The following is a 24,475-nucleotide window of genomic DNA, read 5'->3' on the forward strand; positions in this document are numbered from 1 at the left end:
ATTCATAAACTATTTATTTCATCTTATTGGTAAGTGTCACGTACGAACTTTATTGTGACACTAACCAATAAGATGAAAGAAATAAGTTATGAATGATGGAGAATCCCCAAAAAGGGAAAAACATGCATAATCCGGTCATACGGAGATAGTCATTCTCTATCTATCTTAATTCAGATGAGCAACAATTGACAAAGTGAAGGCAAGCTAATATTGCAGTAAACATATGCGATTACTCAAATCTTAAATTTTTTCTTCCTCTTCCTCGATCTTATCTGTAGGTTTTTTTGCCTTAGCTTTATATTCTTCCGGCTTGTCCTTTATTGATAGCAATTGCACTACATGCTCATGTACTATATTGACATCAAACCGATTATATTCTAATTTATGAAGGATTTCCACCATATCATCTAAAATATTTTTTGGGTCATCAGGTCACAATGTGCGTCTCTTCTCAACAACATTGACAAAGGCAACCATTAAAGTTATTGATGATCCTCACTAGAACCCTTTTTTCCGAGAACAAGGTTTGAAAGTGTGGATTCTAGGGGGAACAGGCCAAATGCCGACATAGACTCAATACTCTTCTACAATGGGCTTCTCTTAACAAATGATAAAATATGATCGTTACATTGAGAGGATGGGATAACAATATCTTGAATACAAATTGTAGTATATTTATTGAATTTCCTCCCCTGCGAGGTGCGTGCACAACAAAAAGTGTATTAAAAAAAACTGCTACACATGTGAGCAAGGCCTTCATTACGACACTAGCTAACTTATTATATCAAAAGTCTACGGAGGATCAATACATTTTGATGGTCATAAAACAAAACTTAACTACAATTTGTTGTACATTGGTCCAAAACTAAAAATATAATAAAAAGTAATAACATTTTGTGTGAAAACAATTTTTAATATGTACACTAGTTAACTTGTAGTATGAGCAGCAGCCTAAATGTGGACATTTCTTATTCTTTGAGCAAAGCGTCATTTCCATCAAACTATCTCATTTTTTCAGCACCGGGGTCTTAAATAGAAGGTAAACAAATAGCTATTAATTTAAATAAAAATTAAACAGAAATGACCACTGACCAACAAAGAGTTAATAAACAGTTCTATATCAATACTAACTTGTTAAAATAGCGGTTTTGAGTGTTTCAACCCATTTGGAGAGAGGTTCATCATCCACCAATGGTGGACTTTTACTCTTTTTTCATAAAGATTTTTGGTAAACAACATGCAAAATTGTTATCAGGTAAAATAAATGCTAGATGACCAGGTAGGTAATGATGGTGGTAAGTTTTACCACATACACTTTTTCTACCTTGAGTTGTACATGGAAGGTCTATATATGGGTTCTTGATGGGTTCTTCTTCTTCCTTCTTTTAAACACACATTTTCTTCTTTTTGAACTGAGACTTCATTCTACAATAATTTAGTATATAAATTTTTTTAAAAGAAAATATTATTCAATTTTAACCTATTTAATTCATTAGAATTTTATATATAGTTAATTTTTATATAATAATTATAATTAGTATAATGTTTCTTTTTTATTTTAGAGAACGAATAAGATTATCTATGCATATAAATTTTGTGGTATGTTTACAAACACACATTGTCACATGTGTCATTCTTGTCCACCTCTCTCCCTCACCAACACACACCCTCCCCTGTACATTTACCCCAATTTCAACACCATTATCCATGTCTTCTAAAAGATACAATTTCACTTTCTACTTTATTTCATAACTTGTTTATTTTTAATTGGTGAAATTTAACAACGCTCATGATCTACATATACTATTTTCACTTTGTACATTGTTTCATAACTTATAACTTGTTATATTTTTATTTGTTCAATTTTATGTATGGACTTCTATGATATGATAATTAGAAATTAGAGTAACACATAAATACACACACATATATATACATATATATATATATTTATTTCTCAATGTTGTTAAATATATATTGAGTTATATATACCCTGTATATAATTTTCTATTTAAAATCCCTGTATAAGCTCTATAAATTTTTTAGATATGAAATTACATGTTGAACATACAGACACATAGGTTATGGCACAATTTGTGTTTTAAAAATTGAGTAATTCAGTGAAATTTCGTAATTAATATAATTTTTTATTATAATCCCAACAAATTTTTTGAAAAAAACTAGATGTTTATTGTAGAATAAAGTCAAGTTGAAAAGGAGAAAATGTGTGTTCAAAAAAAGGAAGAAGAAGAATCCATGAAGAACCCCATATGGACCCTTGGTCTCCAACTCAAGGTACAAAATGTGTATGTGGTAATACTTACCACCATCACTAGCTACCTAGTCATCTAGCATCTATTTTACCTGATAATAAATTTGCATGCTCTTTAGGAAAAATCTTAATGAAAGAAGGAAAAAAATTCACCCTCCTTGTACCACCATAGAATTGCTTGATGATCACCCTCTCTCCAAATGATTTGAAACACTCAAGACCGCTGTTTTAACAAGTAAGTTAGTGTTCATATAGAACTTATTGTTAAATCTTTGTTGGTAAGTGGTCATTTCTGTTTAGTTTTTATTTAAATTAATAACTATTTGTCTACCTCTTAATGAAGACCGTGGTGCTGAAAAATAAGAGAGTTTGATGGAAATGATATTTTGTAGAAAGAATAAGAAATGTCCACATTTTGGTTTCTCTAAAATATGTCAAACCACGATCTCTCTCGATACGGTTTAAAGCTATCAAGACTGCTGCTCATCTACAAGTAAGCTAGTGTACATATTAAAATCCGTTTTCACACGAGATGTTATTACTTTTTCATTCAATTTTCATATGTGAACCAAAGTACAATAAGTTGTAGTCAAGATTTTATTTTCTTACCATCACAATGTATTGATCCTCCATAGAATTTTGATATCATAAGTTAGCTAGTGTCATATTGAAGGCCTTACTCATGTGTGTAGCAGTTTTTTGTAATACACTTTTTGCTGATGTACGCACCTCACAAGGGAGGAAAGTTAATCAATGCACTTCATATTTTAGTCAAAATATTGTTATCCGATCCTCTGAATATAATGATCATATTTTACCATTTGTTAAGAGGGGTCCACTCTAGAAGAATATTGAGTCTATGCAGGCATTTGGCATGTTCCCCACAATCCACGCTTTCAAACCTTGTTCTCGGAAAAAGAGGGTTCTCGTGAAGGTTCAACAATAACTTTAATGGTTGACTTTGTCAATGTTTTTGAGAAAACATGCATCTTGCAACCTGATGACCCAAAAACTATTTTAGAGGATACAGTGGAAATCCTTCATGAATTAGAACATAATGGGTTTCATGTTAATGTAGTAAGTAATCGTGTAGTGCTATTGCAATCAATAAAGGACAAGCGGGATGAAATTCAAGCTAAGTCAAAGGAATCTATAGATTAGATCGAGAAAGGAAGAAAAAGTCAATGATCTCATTAATCGTATAGGTTTACTGAATCTGAAATAAGACAGGTAGAGAAGGACTATCTCCGTATAAGGGAATTATGCATGTTTTTTTTGGACTCTCAATCATTCATAAACTATTTCTTTCATCTTATTGGTAAGTGTCACGTACGAACTTTATTGTGACACTAACCAATAAGACGAAAGAAATAAGTTATGAATGATGGAGAATCCCCAAAAAGGGAAAAACATGCATAATCCGGTCATACGGAGATAGTCATTCTCTATCTATCTTAATTCAGATGAGCAACAATTGACAAAGTGAAGGCAAGCTAATATTGCAGTAAACATATGCGATTACTCAAATCTTAAATTTTTTCTTCCTCTTCCTCGATCTTATCTGTAGGTTTTTTTGCCTTAGCTTTATATTCTTCCGGCTTGTCCTTTATTGATAGCAATTGCACTACATGCTTATGTACTATATTGACATCAAACCGATTATATTCTAATTTATGAAGGATTTCCACCATATCATCTAAAATATTTTTTGGGTCATCAGGTCACAATGTGCATCTCTTCTCAACAACATTGACAAAGGCAACCATTAAAGTTATTGATGATCCTCACTAGAACCCTTTTTTCCGAGAACAAGGTTTGAAAGTGTGGATTCTAGGGGGAACAGGCCAAATGCCGACATAGACTCAATACTCTTCTACAATGGGCTTCTCTTAACAAATGATAAAATATGATCGTTACATTGAGAGGATGGGATAACAATATCTTGAATACAAATTGTAGTATATTTATTGAATTTCCTCCCCTGCGAGGTGCGTGCACAACAAAAAGTGTATTAAAAAAAACTGCTACACATGTGAGCAAGGCCTTCATTACGACACTAGCTAACTTATTATATCAAAAGTCTACGGAGGATCAATACATTTTGATGGTCATAAAACAAAACTTAACTACAATTTGTTGTACATTGGTCCACAGCTAAAAATATAATAAAAAGTAATAACATTTTGTGTGAAAACAATTTTTAATATGTACACTAGTTAACTTGTAGTATGAGCAGCAGCCTAAATGTGGACATTTCTTATTCTTTGAGCAAAGCGTCATTTCCATCAAACTATCTCATTTTTTCAGCACCGGGGTCTTAATTAGAAGGTAAACAAATAGCTATTAATTTAAATAAAAATTAAACAGAAATGACCACTGACCAACAAAGAGTTAATAAACAGTTCTATATCAATACTAACTTGTTAAAATAGGGGTTTTGAGTGTTTCAACCCATTTGGAGAGAGGTTCATCATCCACCAATGATGGACTTTTACTCTTTTTTCATAAAGATTTTTGGTAAACAACATGCAAAATTGTTATCACGTAAAATAAATGCTAGATGACGAGGTAGATAATGATGGTGGTAAGTTTTACCACATACACTTTTCTACCTTGAGTTGTACATGGAAGGTCTATATATGGGTTCTTGATGAGTTCTTCTTCTTCCTTCTTTTAAACACACATTTTCTTCTTTTTGAACTGAGACTTCATTCTACAATAATTTAGTATATTAATTTTTTTAAAAGAAAATATTATTCAATTTTAACCTATTTAATTCATTAGAATTTTATATATAGGTAATTTTTATATAATACTTATAATTAGTATAATGTTTCTTTTTTATTTTAGAGAACGAATAAGATTATCTTGCATAAAAATTTTGTGGTATGTTTACAAACACACATTGTCACATGTGTCATTCTTGTCCACCTCTCTCCCTCACCAACACACACCCTCCCCTGTACATTTACCCCAATTTCAACACCATTATCCATGTCTTCTAAAATATACAATTTCACTTTCTACTTTATTTCATAACTTGTTTATTTTTAATTGGTGAAATTTAACAATGCTCATGATCTACATATACTATTTTCACTTTGTACATTGTTTCATAACTTATAACTTATTATATTTTTATTTGTTCAATTTTATGTATTGACTTCCATGATATGATAATTAGAAATTAGAGTAACACATAAATACACACACATATATATACATATATATAAATATATATTTATTTCTCAATGTTGTTAAATATATATTGAGTTATATATACCCTGTATATAATTTTCTATTTAAAATCCCTGTATAAGCTCTATACATTTTTTAGATATGAAATTACATGTTGAACATACAGACACATAGGTCATGGCACAATTTGTGTTTTAAAAATTGAGTAATTCAGTAAAATTTCGTAATTAATATAATTTTTTATTATAATCCCAACAAATTTTTTGAAAAAAACTAGATGTTTATTGTAGAATAAAGTCAAGTTGAAAAGGAGAAAAAGTGTGTTCAAAAAAAGGAAGAAGAAGAACTCCATGAAGAACCCCATATGGACCCTTGGTCTCCAACTCAAGGTACAAAATGTGTATGTGGTAATACTTACCACCATCATTAGCTACCTAGTCATCTAGCATCTATTTTACCTGATAATAAATTTGCATGCTCTTTAGGAAAAATCTTAATGAAAGAAGGAAAAAAATCCACCCTCCTTGTACCACCATAGAATTGCTTGATGATGACCCTCTGTCCAAATGGTTTGAAACACTCAAGACCGCTGTTTTAACAAGTAAGTTAGTGTTCATATAGAACTTATTGTTAAATCTTTGTTGGTAAGTGGTCATTTCTGTTTAGTTTTTATTTAGATTAATAACTATTTGTCTACCTCTTAATGAAGACCCTGGTGCTGAAAAATAAGAGAGTTTGATGGAAGTGATATTTTGTAGAAAGAATAAGAAATGTCCACATTTTGGTTTCTCTAAAATATGTCAAACCACGATCTCTCTCCATACGGTTTAAAGCTATGAAGACTGTTGCTCATCTACAAGTAAGCTAGTGTACATATTAAAATCTGTTTTCACACAAGATGTTATTACTTTTTTATTCAATTTTCATATGTGAACCAAAGTACAATAAGTTGTAGTCAATACTTTATTTTCTCACCGTCACAATGTATTGATCCTCCGTAAAATTTTGATATAATAAGTTAGCTAGTGTCATATTGAAGGCCTTGCTCACATGTGTAGCATTTTTTTGTAATACACTTTTTGCTGATGTAGGCACCTCACAAGGGAGGAAAGTTAATCAATGCACTACAAATTGTAGTCAAGATATTGTGATCCGATCCTCTTAATATAATGATCATATTTTACCATTTATTAAGGAAAGCCCGCTCTGGAAGAGTTTTGAGTCTATGTAGGCATTTGGCATGTTCTCCCATAATCTACGCTTTCAAACCTTGTTCTCGGAAAAAGAGGGTTCTCATGCAAATTCAACAACAACTTTAATGGTTGACTTTGTCAATCATTTTGAGAAAACATGCATCTTGCAACCTGATGACCCAAAAAACATTTTAGAGAATACATTGGAAATCCTTCATGAATTAAAATATAATGGTTTTATGTCAATGTAGTAGGTGATCGTGTAGTGCAATTGCTATCAATAAAGGACAAGCTAAGTCAAACGAAGCTACAAATCAGATCGAGGAAAAGGAAGAAAAAATCAATGATTTCAATAATCGTATAGGTTTCCTGCAAGAAGAGCTTGCCTTGGCTTTGTCAACTAAAGAGCAGAAAGATTCAACTATCGCTCATGTGAAATAAGACAGATAGAGAAGGACTATCTCCGTATAAGGGGATTATGCATGTTTTTCTATTTTTGGGGACTCTCAATCATTCATAACCTATTTCTTTCATCTTATTGGTTAGTGTCACATACTGAATTTTTTGTGACACTGACCAATAAGATAAAAGAAATAAGTTATGAATGATTGAGAATCCCCAAAAAAGGAAAAACATGCATAATTCGGTCATACACAGATTGTCATTCTCTATCTGTCTTATTTCAGATGAGCAATAGTTCAATTTTTGTGCTCTTTAATTGACAAAGCCAAGGCAAGCTAATCTTGGAGTAAACATATGTAATTATTCAAATCTTAATTTTTTTCTTCCTTTTCCTCGATCTGATCTGTAGGTTTCTTTGTCTTAGCTTTATGTTCTTCCCGCTTGTCTTTTATTGATAGCAATTGCACTACATGCTCACGTACTACATTGACATCAAACCCATTATATTCCAATTTATAAAGGATTTCCACCATATCATCTAAAATATTTTTTGGGTCATCAGGTTTAAAGGTGTATGTCTTCTCAACAACATTGATAAAGGCAACCATTAACATTATTGGCGATCCTTCGCGGAAACCTTTTTTCTGAGAACAAGGTTTGAAAGTGTGGATTCTGGGGGAACAGGCCAAATGCTGACATAGACTCAATTCTCTTCTAGAGTGGGCTTCTCTTAACATATGATAAAATATGATCATTACCTTGAGAGGATGGGATAACCATATCTTGACTACAAATTGTAGTATATTTATTGAATTTCCTCCCCTGCAAGTTCCGTGCACAACAAAAAGTGTATTACAAAAACTGTTGCACATGTGAGCAAGGCCTTCATTATGATACTAACTAACTTATTATATCAAAAGTCTATGGAGGATCAATACATTGCAATTGTCATAAAACAAAACTTCACTACAATTTATTGTACATTGGTCCATAAATAAAAATATAATAAAAAGTAATAACATTTTGTGTGAAAATAGAATTTAATATGTACACTAGTTTACTTGTTGTATGAGGAGCAGTCTTCATAGATTTAAACCACATGGAGAGAGGTTCATCATCAGACATATTTAAGGAAAACCGAAATGTGGCCATTTCTTATTCTTTGAGCAAAGCATCATTTCCATCACACTCTCTCATTTTTTCAGCACTGACCAACAAAAAGTTAATAAATAATTCTATATGAATACTAACTTACTTGTTAAAAGAGCGGTTTTAAGTATTTCAAACCATTTGGAGAGATGTTCATCATCTAGCAATGGTGGAATTTTCCTTTTCTTTCATAAAGATTTTTAGTAAACAGCATGCAAAATTGTTAGCACCTAAAATAAATGCTAGATGACCAGGTAGCTAATGACGGTGGTAAGTTTTACGACATACACTTTTTCTACCTTGAATTGTACATGGAAGGTCTATATATGGGTTCTTGATGGGTTCTTCTTCTTCCTTTTTTTTAAACACACATTTTCTTCTTTTTGAAGTGAGATTTCATTCTACAATAATTTAGTATATTATTTTTTTTCTTTAAAAATATTATTCAATTTTAATCTATTTAATTCATTAGAATTTTTTACATAGTTAATTTTTATATAATAAAAAAATTAGTATAATGTTCCTTTTTTATTTTAGAAAACAAATAAGATTATGTATCCATATAAATTCTGTGGTATGTTTAAAAACACACATTGTCACATGTGTCATTCTGGTCCACCTCTCTTCCTCACCAACACACACCCTCCAAAAAACAAAATTCCCCTACACATTTACCCCAATTTCAACAACATACATGTCTTCTAAAATATACAATTTCACTTTCTACTTTATTTCATAACTTGTTTATTTTTAATTATTGAAATTTAACGACGCTCATGATCTACACATACTATTTTCACTTTGTACATTATTTCATAACTTGTTATATTTTAATTTGTTCAATTTTATGTATTGACATTTATGATATGATAATTAGAAATTAGAGTAACACATAAATACACACACATATATATACATATACATATATATATATATATATTTATTTATTTATTTATTTCTCAATGCAGTTAAATAGATATTAAGTTATGTATACCATTTAAATAATTTTCTATTTATAATCCAAGTATAAGTTCTATACATTGTTTAGATATGAAATTAGATGTTGAACACATCCACACATAGGTTAGGGCATAATTTATGTTTTAAAAATTTCCTAATTCACTAAAATTTTGAAAATAATATAATTTTTTATCATAATCCCAACAAGTTTTTAGAAAAAAAAAACTAGATTTTTATTGTAGAATAAAGTCCAGTTGAAAAGAAGAAAATGTGTGTTCAAAAAAAGAAAGAAGAACTCCATTAAGAACCCCATATGGACCGTCTGCAACTCAAGGTAAAAAATGTGTATGTGGTAAGACTTACTAAAGTCATCTGACATCTATTTTACGTGATAATAATTTTCATGGTCATTTTTGTACACACAATTTTTTATGTAAATCGTTTTTTAAGACAAATTTAAAATTAGTCTAGTTAAAAAAATAATTTAAAATTAATATAACTAGTTTACTAATTGTGTCTATTTCAATTTAGATTATCTACAAATGCCTTCATACAATTGATTTGATTTGATAAATAATTTTTTTAATAATCAAATCCCATCCCGATAATGTACTGAATTTCAAGCGAATGTTGGGCCTAACCAAAATCTACGAGGCTCATCCACTATACATTCCTTTTCATTGTATGAATTATATTTATAATTTTTATTTTTGTCAGAAATTTAAAATTAGTTTAAATAAAAAATTTATTTTAATTTAATATTTTGTTTTAATTTAGTTAAAGATACATGGGTTAAAATGATTTATCCTAATTTATTTTGTTTACTTGTTTACGTCTCATTACCCTTTTCCAAATCCAAATCCAGTTCAAATCCCTCATTTTTATATCGTCAATTTTTTGTGTAATTCATTTTGTTGCAATCCACAATGTTGCCCATCCGAAATTTAAAATTAGTTTAAATAAAAAATTAATTTTAGATTAATGTGTTGCTTTAATTTAGTTAAAGATACATGGGTTAAAATGGTTTAATATAATTTTTTTTGTTTACTTGTTTAGCTGATGAGCAAGCTCATTACCCTTTTTCAAATTGAAATGGAGAATGATAAAATCCACAATGTTGCCCATCCTAATAATTTTTTTATCAGAAATTTAAAATTAGTTTAAATAAAAAATTAATTTTAATTTAATGTGTTGTTTTAATTTAGTTAAAGATACATGGGTCAAAATGGTTTAATATAATTTGTTTTGTTTACTTGTTTAGGTGATGAGCCATGAATTCTCGTTGGCCATATGAGCATGCACCACTGATTAAGGTGAATGAAGTTCAAGCTCATAACCCTTTTGCAAATCCAAATCATGTGGTGCATGTTTCACAAATTTGATATGCACAATTTTTTTGTGTAATTCATTTTTTTGTGACAACTTTGAAATTAGTTTAGTTAAAAAATTAAATTTAAAATTACTATAACTATATAATTTACTAATTGTGTATGTTTTAATTTTGATAATTTAGAGCTGCCTTCATACAATCGATTTTATTGGGTGAATTATTATTTGAATGATCAAATCCACAATGTTGACCATCCTGGGCAATCGATTTTATTGGGTGAATTATTATTTGAATGATCAAATCCACAATGTTGACCATCCTGATAATGGACTCGATTTTCAATCAAATACCCCAGCCTAACCAAAATGTACTTGGACCTCAGCCTGATCCACTACACATTCCACATAATTGTATGCATTATAATTTATATTTTTATTTTTTTGTCAGAAATTTAAAATTAGTTCAATTACAAAGTTAATTCTAATTAAATGTGTTGTTTTAATTTAGTTAAAGATACATGGCTCAAAATTATTTAATATAATTTATTTTGTTTACTTGTTTAGGTGATGAGCTAGTAATTCTCATTGGGCCTAAAGAGCATGCACCACTAATTAAGGTGAATGAAGTTCATGCTGGCTTTCCAAATCCAAATCCAGTGCAAGTCCCTCATTTTGGTATACATAGTTTTTTATGTCATTCATTTTTTGTAACAAATTTGAAATTAGTCAAGTTAAAAAAATAATTTAAAATTAATATAACTAATTTACTAATTGTGTCTATTCTAATTTAGATAATCTACAACTTCCTTCATACAATTGATTTGATTGGGTAAATAATTTTTTAAATGATTAAATCCGCAATATTGCCCATCCTGATAATGTATTGGATTTCAAGCCAATGGTGGGCCTAACCAAAATGTAGGTGGATGTGAGGCTGATCCACGACACATTCCTTTTCATTGTATGAATTATAATTATAACTTTTATTGAAATTTAAAATTAGTTTTAATATAAAATTAATTTTAATTTAATATGGTGTTTTAATTTAGTTAAAGATACATCGGTCAAAATAATTTATTCTAATTTATTTTGTTTACTTGTTTAGCTGATGCGCTAGCACGGTCATTAACCTTTTCCAAATTCAAATCTAGTGCAAATCCCTAATTTTTATATACACAATTTTTTGTGTAATTCATTTTGTTATGAATAATTTGAATTTAATTTAGGTAAAAATTAAAATATAAAATTAGTATAACTAATTTCCTAATTGTGTTGGTTTTTATTTACATAATCTACAACTCTACAAAATCAAACTGATTGGGTGAATTATTTTTTGAATGATCAAATCCATAATGTTCTATCCTAATAATGTATTGGATTTTCAAATCATTGTTGGGCCTAACCAACCTGAGGTTGATCGAGTACACACTCATTATAATTGTATAAACTATAAATTATTTTTTATTTTTTCTTGAGAAATTAAAAATTAGTTTAATTAAAATATTAATTTTATTTAAATGTGTTGTTTTAGTTTAGTTAAAGATACATGGGTCAAAATAATTTAATATAATTTATTTTGTTTACTTGTTTAGCTATGAGCCAGTAATTCTCATTTGGTTTATTGATCATGCAGTGATTAAGGTGACTCGGAAATAATATTCCAGACCCTTCAAAATCGAAATTGAAGTTCATTCTCCCCACCCTGTTCAAATCCAAATCCTGTGCAAGTCCTTCATTTTTTTGTGACAAATTTGAAATTAGTTTAGGTAAAAAAGTAAATTTAAAATTATTATATCTATTTTACTAATTGTGTTTAATTTAATTTAGATAATCTACAACAGCCTTTTGAAATTACACCTAGAGGGGGGGTGAATAGGTGATTATGGCTAACTAGGATTACTTTTAAATTTTACCCGATAATAGCTTACTGGGATTTTATCAACTGAACTATAATCTGATAATGATAGTAAGCTGAGATGACTAAATGTAATGCAGAAAATAATGTGCAGGAAAGTAAATAGAATACACAAGAATTTTAGCCAGGTTCGACCCCTAAGCCCCTATGGTCTACGTCCTGGTCCCTTACCAACTTGGTAAGAGAATATATTATTGATCAATGAAGGTTACAACTACAAGATATAACAATATATCTCCCTTTATCCCAGCTGCTGATAATGGCTTGCTGAAACCCTGTTTAAGAACCTGCTCTCTAAGTACTATACTACCCCGTAGTACAAACTCCTCTAGCAAATACCACTAAACCCTTGTTTCCCTAGCCAACTTATCCAGCAACTAACCAATACAATTTGAACAATACAATTCAATGATAAAGTTTACAACTCAAACTATAGACTCTCTCTAAGATAAAACACGTGTATATAATTAGAGCTCGAGAGTATTTTAGAAACAATAATGATCAGGAGTTGTATGTGTTCTTGCTTGCAAAGTCGTCTTTTATAAAACTGCAAGAAAACCTCTTATATAACCACACATTAACGTTTGAAAACAGCCTCAACAAATTACAACGGCTAGAATCCAATTCTACCGTGTAAGATCGGTTGGATGGTTTCCAACGTTCATGTGTATGTTAGATAGAAGAGAAAGAAAGATGTCCAACGTACAGAAAATATCTCTTCTATTTAGTAGAGGATAAAACGTTTTAATAAGAAGATAAGAGAAAGAGTTTGAAAGAGAAACAAACTCCTATTCTTTAGGAAATTAATTTGAATGATTAAAAACATTTTATAAAAGAGCTCTATATATATCATGTACGTATATTATATTAGAGAAGTCCTTACAACTGATATATATGAAGATCCTATAAAATCTCCATGAAATTCGACTTCCTTGTTGAATCTGGACTGTGCATCTTGGCTTGCTGTTATTCTGACATAGTCGATCATAGCTTGCTGAAATAGATTACTGTCTTATGATAGCTTGCTGTCATGATACTTAAACAGCAATGGCATTAAGCTGTTATATCCTGCAGACATTCTCAAATAACAACATGATGGCTTGCTGTGTTGTGATCATCAAAACTAAGGAGTTACAATCTCCCCCTTTTTGATGATTACACACATTTAGGAGAATTATAAAACTCCCCCTAAATATATGCATATCTCAAAATCTTATAACATGTTACTGCAATTAAAATATAAATGACACACATGCATATCCAAAATAACCAACATAGCAGCATTATATCATTACATCAATTCTTAAAAACTAAAAGTCAATTTAAACCAAGTAGCATCATAAACCAAGTAGCAAACCACAGATTAAACATAAGCCAACTAGTCAACAGAAATTCTTAACCATAAGTCAACAGAAGATAGTCTTAATAACCAAACAATTCTTAACCATAAGTCAACAGAAGATAGTCTTAATAACCAAACAGAAATAAACATAAGCATCATAAAATAAGTCTCATAAAATAAGTCTCCTAAATTTCTCCCCCTTAAAGCATCAAAAAGATCTAGGTTGAAGGCTGATCAGAAGTGTTGACAGCATCATCCTTTGGTGAAAAATAAGCATCTAGCTGATCTTCATTTTCCACATTTCCAGGAGCATTTACCAAATCATCTAGTCCAGTTTCCAAAACAACATTTGATTGAGAAGCCGAGGGTTTTGCAGCAGACATGAAGTTAAGCATAATATCTTTCAATCCCTTAATCTCAGTCTCCAGCTGATTCACTTGCTCTGTAGTAGCATCCATATGTCCAAAAAGCAGAGTATTATCATCTTGAATACCCTTAAGCAATTGCATCATCTCAGCAGTTGGAGAAAAGGCTGAGGGCTCAGCTACAGCAGGGGTTTCAGTAGGTAGAGTAGGAATGATCCTGACCAACTCACCTTTTTCAATATGCAAGTTGGACATTGCTAAGGTTTTAGCATCCAACACCTCCTTTACAGACAACTTATCAGCAGACTTAAGATCAATCTTAAACGAGTCAAAAATCTTGGATAATAACAACCCATAAGGCAAACCTATTTTCTTCTGATTCACAGCAGCTAGCATATTCTTGAGAATCAAATGAGATAAGTCAAAAGCCCTACCGGCTAAAATCATGGCAACCACAGTAACATCCTGACAACTGAAAGTGAATTTTTTTCCACCTCTAGGACACACATTAGCACGACAGATTTTAAACGGAAAATGAGCCATTGGAGTGACTAAAGTAGTGGATGGAAGTTGGGGATTTTCTTCCATATTGCTATCAGACCCTAACAGCAACTTAAATTGATCCATTATAGAAAAATCAGGTAACACAACATAACCCTTTCCAGTAAAAACCTCAATCTCAGTTGGATTCTCAAACTTAATTAATGAGCTAAGAAAAGGAAGGTTCAATCGAATGCGCTTATCACGAACTGTGGACACACAATTACCAAACTTATCCTCATGCAAATTTGCATAAAATTCACGAACTAAATCAGGGTAATAAACTTTTGGTAATTCAAGCACAAAATTATCCATACCAACAGTCTTAAACAAAGCTAAAGCACCAGATTGTTGAAGAAGCTTACCGACGACTGGAATACCAGGAAGAATGGGACGAGAATCCAATGCATTCTCAGTGAACCTCTGTTCCAAATCCGGATAGTCAAATGATAGAGTGATCTTGAGCTTCTTGGAATCAGGAGTTTGAGACACTTCATCGGCACTTTCATTTCCCAAATCAACCACAGTGTTATCTTGTTTAGAGACAGAACGATTGGCGAGAAGACCTAATTTCCTTGTTGTTCGAACCATGATGAGATCAAATTGCGATGATGTTGGAGAAAAAACAGTGAGTAGAAAAATAACCGAGCGGCGGTGAAATAAGAAGTGAAACCCTAACCCGTGTTTTTGATAGCCTTTTTAGGGGAGAATTTAGGATAAGATTTAAAAACAAATAATAATTATCCTAATTCTAACACTTATCAAAATAACATCTTAAATCTATCTAAAACACCACAATTAGCACTTTAATCATTTAACAATTAAATCAGCAAATCATGCAAATATTTAAACATAATTAAAAAGAGAATGACATATCATAATTAACAAAAAAAATAACTTAACACAAAAAATGTCATTTAAATAACCAATCATAGTAAAAAAAATGATAGTAAGCCAACATTACCAAATTTCCAAAGATAGCTTGCCATTATACACTGCACATGCCAAGTTCCCTTCGAATGGTTGAAAATCTTGCTTCGCCAAGGGGTTTTGTAAAGATATCTGCCAATTGATATTCAGTAGGTACAAAAACTAATTCAATCTTACCTTTGGTAGCATTATCTCTCAAGAAATGATGACGAACATCAATATGCTTTGTTCTTGAGTGATTAACTGGATTCTTTGATATGTTGATGGTGCTAGTGTAGTCACAATAGATTGGAACTTTGCCACACTTGATTCCAAAATCTCGTAGAGTCTGAATCATCCACAAAATTTGAGAGCAACAGCTACCAGCTGCCAAATACTCACCTTCTGCTGTGGATAATGCAACTGAAGTTTGTTTCTTACTTTGCCAAGATACGAGACTTTGTCCTAAATATGTACAAACACCACTTGTGCTCTTTCTATCAGTTTGACAACCTGCATAGTCAGCATCACTATACCCCACAAGATCAAATGTGCTTGTAATGGGATAAAATAACCCAAGATTAATAGTCCCACTTAAATATCGAAATATTCTTTTAACTGCATTTAAGTGTGATTCCTTAGGTTTAGCTTGAAAACGAGCACAAACACATACACTAAACATAATATCTGGCCGAGAAGCAGTAAGATATAAAAGACTACCAATCATACCTCTATACTTCTTGATATCAACATCTTTACCTTTTTCATCCGATGTCAGCTTGCTATTTTGATTCATTGGAGTAGATTTCGGCTTGACATTGTCAAAACCAAATCTGGTCAGCAAATTCTTGACATTTTTTGATTGATGCACATAAATTCCATCTTTAAATTGTTTAATTTGGAGCCCCAAGAAACAATTGAGCTCACCCATCATGCTCATGTCAAATTCACTGCTCATACACTTAGAAAACCACTCACACATAGAATCATTAGTGGATCCAAAGATTATATCATCTACATATATCTGGACAATCAAAATATCATTACCATTTTGCTTAGTAAATAAAGTAGGATCAATTTTACCTCGAATGAAGCCATTTTTGATCAAAAACTTACTAAGCCTCTTGTACCAAGCCCTTGGTGCTTGCTTTAAGCCATATAATGCCTTCTTAAGCTTGTAGACATAATCTGGATGTTGTCCATGTTCAAAACCAGGGGGTTGCTTAACATAAACTTCCTCTTCCAGAAATCCAGTAAGAAAAGCATTTTTGACGTCCATTTGATGTAGCTTGATCTTCTTGTAGCACGCATAAGCAAGAAGCATCCTAATTGATTCTAATCTAGCTACTGGAGCATAAGTTTGATCAAAGTCAATGCCTTCTTGTTGGTTGTACCCTTGTGCCACGAGCCTTGCTTTATTTCGAGTAACAGTACCAAATTCATCCACTTTATTCTTGAAAATCCATTTTGTACCAATGATTGAAGCACCTTTTGGTGGCTTGACCAGTTCCCAAACATCACATCGTTCGAATTGACTGAGTTCTTCTTGCATAGCCGTGATCCAATTTTCATCTTCAAGTGCTTCTTTGACATTCTTGGGTTCCTCTTGAGCTAAAAATGCAGCATAAGCACAAAAATTTGCAGTGCCTTTTCTTGTCTTGAGACCATCAGAAATATCACCAATAACCTGTTCTGGAGGGTGATTCTTCACTGTCCGTGTAGCTTTTGGCAATGAATGCTTTGCAATATCTTCATGTGAAGTCTTCCTTATCTTAGATGGAGGAGCTAAGTCTTCACCATCATAGATTGGCATTTTATCCTTTGCTCTATTTCCTCTAGGACCATCAAGAGTCATCTTTGCCATCTTTACAATTGCATCATCAACTAGAGTAGAAGGTTCTGCTTGCTGATTTCCTGAGGCAGTTTCAATTTCAGCTTGATGTTTTCCAGAATCAGTCTCTGTTTCAGCTTGCTGTTTTGGAGTAGCCTTCTCTGTTTCAGCTTGCTGTTGTCCAGCTTCACCTGCATCATCTTCCTCGTCTCTTGGAAGATCATTGTTAGGTTCTTGAAAAGTAACATCTATAGATTCCTCAACAATATGCTTAGACAAATTATAAACTCTATAGGTTTTACTATTCATAGAATAACCAAGAAAAATAGCTTCATAAGAATTAGCATCAAATTTACCATCATTACCAATTGTCTTGAGCGCAAAACACTTTGAGCCAAAGATTCTGAAGTAACTGATGTTGGGCCTCTTTTTCTTGAGCAATTCATATGGAGTCTTGTCCAAAATAGGTCTTATCAATACTCTATTCAGAACATAGCATGCTGTGTTGACTGCTTCTGCCCAAAAACTTCTAGATAACTTGCTTTCTTGCAACAAAGTCCTTGCTGTCTCTTGCAGTGACCTATTCTTGCGTTCCACCACACCATTTTGTTGTGGAGTCCTTGGAGCCGAGAATTCATGTGATATTCCTCTTTCTTCACAATAAGTAACAAAGTCTTTTTGGAATTCACCACCTCAATCACTCCTTATTCCTACAAGCTTTGTATTGAGCTTATTCTCAAGTAATTTAATTAGTTTATCAAACTCATTAAAAGCAGCATCTTTAGTTCTAAGAAACAATACCCATGTAAAACGAAAATAATCATCAACAATTACAAAACCATATTGCTTACCTCCTATACTTTTATAAGCTTCTGGACCAAATAAGTCTAAATATAAAAGTTCTAAGGGTTTAGAAGTAGATACCATTTTCTTTGCTTTGTGAGTACTTCTAATTTGCTTGCCTAATTGGCATGCCGAACACACCTCAGTCTTGACATACTTGATTTTGGGTAAACCTTTGACTAGCTTCTTCTTTGAAAGCTTGTTAAGCAAGTCCATGTGAGCATGACCCAATCTTCCATGTGAGCAAGACAGCAAGCTATTTTCTGCAACTCAAAGTCCAAAATATATATATTTCCTTCCCTTCTAGCAACTAGGGGGACTTTGTTAGTACCAATAGTAATAATAGACTTATCAATACCAAAGTTAACAGTATGACCATCAACATATAACTGACTTATGCTAAGCAGATTATATTCAAGGCCTTTAACATATTGAACTTTATCAATTGAAATGTGTTTATTACCTATTTTACCTTTGCCAAGAATTTGAAGAGTTTTTCTATCACCAATAGTCACTCTTCCACCCTTTTTCATCTGAAGACTCAAGAATTGAGCTTTGTGTCCACTCATATGTCTAGTACATCCGCTATCTAAAATCCATTGAGTTGATTTAACTCGAGCGGCAAGACACATCTACAAAACAAATAAAACAACTCAACCTTTTGGTACCCAAAGTTTGTTGGGTCCGACATGGTTAGCAGATAAAACATATAAAACATGTAAATCAGATTTCTTTATCCATTTTTGGATAAATCTAGGTGATTTAACTCTGCCAGCCTGATGATGGTAAGCTGTCTTTGTTCTGCCATTCTGATCATAGTAAGCTGTTTTCTATTTGTTTCCTCCATGGTATGATTTTTATCCATTCTGAACTTTGCAATGCTTTTCAAGATGCCCTTTCTTTCCATATCTGTTGCATATCTTCCAAGGCATAGCATAATCATAGGGTATGCCATGTTTTCCTTCATATCTTAGAGCTTTGTCCTTCTTGTTTGCATTCATTCCAATTCCTTCTCTGACCAATGGAATATTTGTGTTGTTCATCATAGATTTGAGACTTTCTTCTCCTTGAACAAACGATCCCATGCCCTTTTTTAGATCCTCCACTTCCTTTGTGAGCAGATCAATCTTTTCAGCTTGCTGACTTATGATTTCAGCTTGCTGAAATGGTTTTTCTGCTTGATTTGAAGGTGTTGCATCTATTGATTCTCTGAGTTTGAACAACTCCAAACATTCTTCCCTTGCTTCAATCTCCTTCCTTAACTCTGTGATCTCCATTAATTGAGTCTTGTTTCTTTTGAGGAGAATTTTGTTGAAGTTTTCCACATGACTAACTTTAGCTTGAAGATCCTTGATTTCAGCCTCTTTGTCAGCTTGTGTAGGTACCTTCTTGTCAATCCAAGTATCTACTTTGCTCATCAAATCTTGAACCATAGTCTTGAGATAATTATTCTTCTCTTTTAGCTTGCTATTTTCAGCTTTAAGAGAATAATATTCACCCATAGATATTCCTGCATGGTTAGTGGTTCTAAAACAATATTTTCAGAAGATAAATTATATTTACAAGAGTTTACCTCACTCTGATCTTCTTCTGAATCACTTTCTAGGTATCCACTTTCTGAATTTCCTCAAACAGAATCATCATCAAGTCCAACTAGGGCAAGATTGACCATGTCTCCACTTGAATCATCACTGGAAACCGAGTCATCATCACTCCAAGTCATTAGAGCTTTAGCTTTCTTCTTATCCTGAAGACAGTTTGCTGTTTTGACTTCAATTTGTAGCAGTCCCGCTTATAATGGTCTGGCTTTCCACATTCAAAGCATGTCTAATCTTTAGAATCCTTGTTGGGCTTCTTGTTGTTGGAAAATCTGCCTTTATCTCTTTTCAGCATGTTCTTCTTCTCGATCATCTTTCTGATCTTCCTGGATATTAAAGCTAGTTCTTCGTCTGACTCATCTTCAGATTCCAGTAAGCTATCATTAGTGTGAAGAGCTAATTGCTTCATTTGAGCAACTGGTTCTTGCATCGAACTTGATTGGCTTTCCTTGATTTTGCTTTCAAATTATTCCAATTCTGCAAAAACAGCCAATTGATCCATAGTATCTATAGTTGGAGAGGATTCTAGAGCTGTTACCTTTGGTTCATAGATAAATGGCACAGCACTAAGTATCTTCATGTTGATTTCCTCTTGTGGGATATGTTTGCCAAGCTGCTTTAAGGCATTCAGATTTATCTGGAATCTAGCTTGACTTTCTCGAATAGTTTCGCCGTCTTGAAGCTTGAAATTTCTAAACTCATTCATTAGTTTACTCAATTTCACCTTTCTTAAACTCTTGGATCCTTCGTGATACAATTCCAGAGTATCCCATATCTCTTTAGCTGATTTGCATGAAGAGACTTTATCACATTCACTAGGACATAACCCATTTATGAGAGAATTCATAGCCTTTCCATTGAAGCTGTATTTGATTAGTTCAGCCTCTGTGAGATCATCAACGTCTTTCACTTTGCCTTCTTTATCCTTGAACTCAAAAGGACCCTTCTGAACAACTCTCAAAGCTAGTGGCTCCCTGGATAGATACACTTCCATGCGACCTTTCCACCAGTTATAATTTTCTATACCAAGCAAGAGAGGTGCTCGGTAATCTGAGGTTCCTTCGGGATATTTGTCAGCCATTTTGATCGAATATTATTCCTGTTACAGAAAGATTAGTATACCAATGCTCTGATACCAACTGAAATTACACCTAGAGGGGGGTGAATAGGTGATTATGGCTAACTAGGATTACTTTTAAATTTTACCCGATAATAGCTTACTGAGATTTTATCAACTGAACTATAATCTGATAATGATACTAAGCTGAGATGACTAAATGCAATGCAGAAAATAATGTGCAGGAAAGTAAATAGAACACACAAGAATTTTAGCCAGGTTCGACCCCTAAGCCCCTATGGTCTACGTCCTGGTCCCTTACCAACTTGGTAAGAGAATATATTATTGATCAATGAAGGTTACAACTACAAGATACAACAATATATCTCCCTTTATCCCAGCTGCTGATAATGGCTTGCTGAAACCCTGTTTAAGAACCTGCTCTCTAAGTACTATACTACCCCGTAGTACAAACTCCTCTAGCAAGTACCACTAAACCCTTGTTTCCCTAGCCAACTTATCCAGCAACTAACCAATACAATTTGAACAATACAATTCAATGATAAAGTTTACAACTCAAACTATAGACTCTCTCTAAGATAAAACACGTGTATATAATTAGAGCTCGAGAGTATTTTATAAATAATAAAGATCAGGAGTTGTATGTGTTTTTGCTTGCAAAGTCGTCTTTTATAAAACTGCAAGAAAACCTCTTATATAACCATACATTAACATTTGAAAACAACCTCAACAAATTACAACGGCTAGAATCCAATTCTACCGTGTAAGATCGTTGGGATGGTTTCCAATGTTCATGTGTACGTTAGATAGAAGAGAAAGAAAGATGTCCAACGTACAGAAAATATCTCTTCTATTTAGTAGAGGATAAAACGTTTTAATAAGAAGATAAGAGAAAGAGTTTGAAAGAGAAACAAACTCCTATTCTTTAGGAAATCAATTTGAATGATTAAAAACATTTTATAAAAGAGCTCTATATATATCATGTACGTATATTATATTAGAGAAGTCCTTACAACTGATATATATGAAGATCCTATAAAATCTCCATGAAATTTGACTTCCTTGTTGAATCTGGATTGTGCATCTTGGCTTGCTGTTATTCTGACATAGTCGATCATAGCTTGCTGAAATAGATTACTGTCTTATGATAGCTTGCTGTCATGATACTTAAACAGCAATGGCATTATGCTGTTATATCCTGCAGACATTCTCAAATAACAACATGATGGCTTGCTGTGTTGTGATCATCAAAACTAAGGAGTTACACCTTTGTACCATTAGTTTGATTCGGTGAATGATTTTTTGAATGATCAAATCAACAATGTTGTCCATCCTGATAATGTAGTGGAATTTCAACACAATGCTAGGCTAACCAAAATGTAGGTGGACGTGATCCACTACACATTACTCATCATTGTATGCATTATAATTTTTTATTTTTATATTTTGTCAGAAATTTAAAATTAGTTTAATTAAAAAATTAATTTTAATTAAATATGTTTGATGAGCCTGTAATCCTTATGACCCTGTTCCAAATCCAAGTCTAGTTCATGTCCCTCATTTTAGTATGGACAATTTTTTTTGTATTCATTTTTTGTGACAAATTTGAAATTAGTTTAGTTGAAAAATTAAATTTAAAATTAGCATAACCAATTTATTAGTTGTGTCTGTTTTAATTTAGATAATCTACAACTCCCTTCATACAATCCATTTGATTGGGTGAATGGTTTTTTGAATGATCAAATTCACAATATTGCCCATCCTCATAATGTACTGGATTTTCAAGTTAATGTTGGGCCTAACAAAAATGTACCGAGGCCCATCCACTAAGCATTCCTCATCATTGTATGCAGTATAAATTTTATTTTTTTTCTTCAGAAATTTAAAATAAGTTTATTAAAAAATTAATTTTTATTTAATGTGTTGTTTTAATTTAGTTAAAGATACATGGGTAAACATGATTTAATATGAATATTTTTTGTTTACTTGTTTAGTGGTTGAGCCAATAATCCTCATTAAGCCTAATGAGCTTGTACCATTGATTGAGGTGAATGAAGTTCAGGCTCATGACCCGTTCGAAATTAAAATCCAGTACAAGTCCCTTATTTTGGTATTCACGACTTTTTATGTAATTCATTTTTTGTGACAAATTTGAAATTAGTCTAGTTAATTTTTATTTTTAAATTAATATAACTATTTTACTAATTATGTCTATTTTAATTTAGATAATATACAATTGCCTTCATACAATTGATTTGATTGGGTAAATGATTTTTTGAATTTTTAAATCCATAATATTGCCCATCCTCATAATGTACTGGATTTCAAGCCAATGGCGTGCCTAACCAAAATGAACGTGCACATGAGGCTGATCGAATACACATTCCTCATCATTGTATGAATTATAATTATAATTTTTATTTTTTTTACAAATTTAAAATTAGTTTAAATCAACAAGAGCCCAGACCAAAAGGAACTTCAATAATTTATCTCTAATCACAATATCGATTTAATGGGCGTCCTTAAAACTAAGGTAAAGGTTCATAATGCTATGGTTGTCTCTAAACGGATTAATAAAAATTGGAATTGGCTATTCAACTATGACCATCATTATAATAGCAGGGTGTGGGTAGGTTGGAACCCAAGTGTTTGGAACATTTCGTTGGTTTATATGTCGAGCCAACACATTACTTGTAATGCTACTTAAGTTCACAATAATATCTTCTTTATAGTCTCGTTTGTTTATATTTTTAATGATTCCATTGATTGCATTCCCCTATGGAATTTTTGCTCGAATTTTTGTGCTACTACTCAACCATGGTGCCTTCTTGGTTACTTTAATTGTGTGTCTAGCATGGATGAGATTCTTGGTAGTAGGGAGCATTGGACTCCTGATATGCAGGTTTTCAAAGATACATTATTTAGTTCTGGCCTTCATGTTGTTAATACGGTGGGGGATACCTTCACCTGGACAAATAAACGTTATCATGCCCCTATTTTTAAGCATCTTGATCGCATGGTTTCTAATTCTCATTGGTTTCAGGCCTTTACGGAAAGTCAAGTGCTTCTCAAAACTCATGGTATAATGCATCACTGCCCTCTTGTCTATTACAAGCCTTTATGTTCTTGACATTTTGGTAAACCTTTTCAGTTCTTTAATTTTATGATTGACATTCCTGGTTTTCTTGATTTGGTCTCGAGGTCTTGGAGTTTAGCCTGTAGTGGTTCTCCCATTAATCAATTTAATCTCAAACTCAAACACACTAAGCTTGCTCTCCGGGAGTTGATGAGAACCTTTCTCAGGAGGAGTCTCTTTTACTTCAAAAGGAGGAGTCTCTTTTGCTCAGGAGGAGTTGATGAGAACCTTGGAGTTTAGATGTGCATTTGGCCTTGCTCTCTAATCCCTTTGATGAGAACCTTATCAACACCGAAAGATCCGTGATTAATGATCTTAATATGGATCTTGTTCAGGAGGAGTCTCTTTTACTTCAAAAGGCGATAATTAAGTGGATGGGGCATGGTGATGGCAACAATTCCCTTTTCATCAACAA

Source organism: Apium graveolens, chromosome 11 (assembly GCF_009905375.1).
Source record: "Apium graveolens cultivar Ventura chromosome 11, ASM990537v1, whole genome shotgun sequence".
NCBI classification, from domain to species: domain Eukaryota; kingdom Viridiplantae; phylum Streptophyta; class Magnoliopsida; order Apiales; family Apiaceae; genus Apium; species Apium graveolens.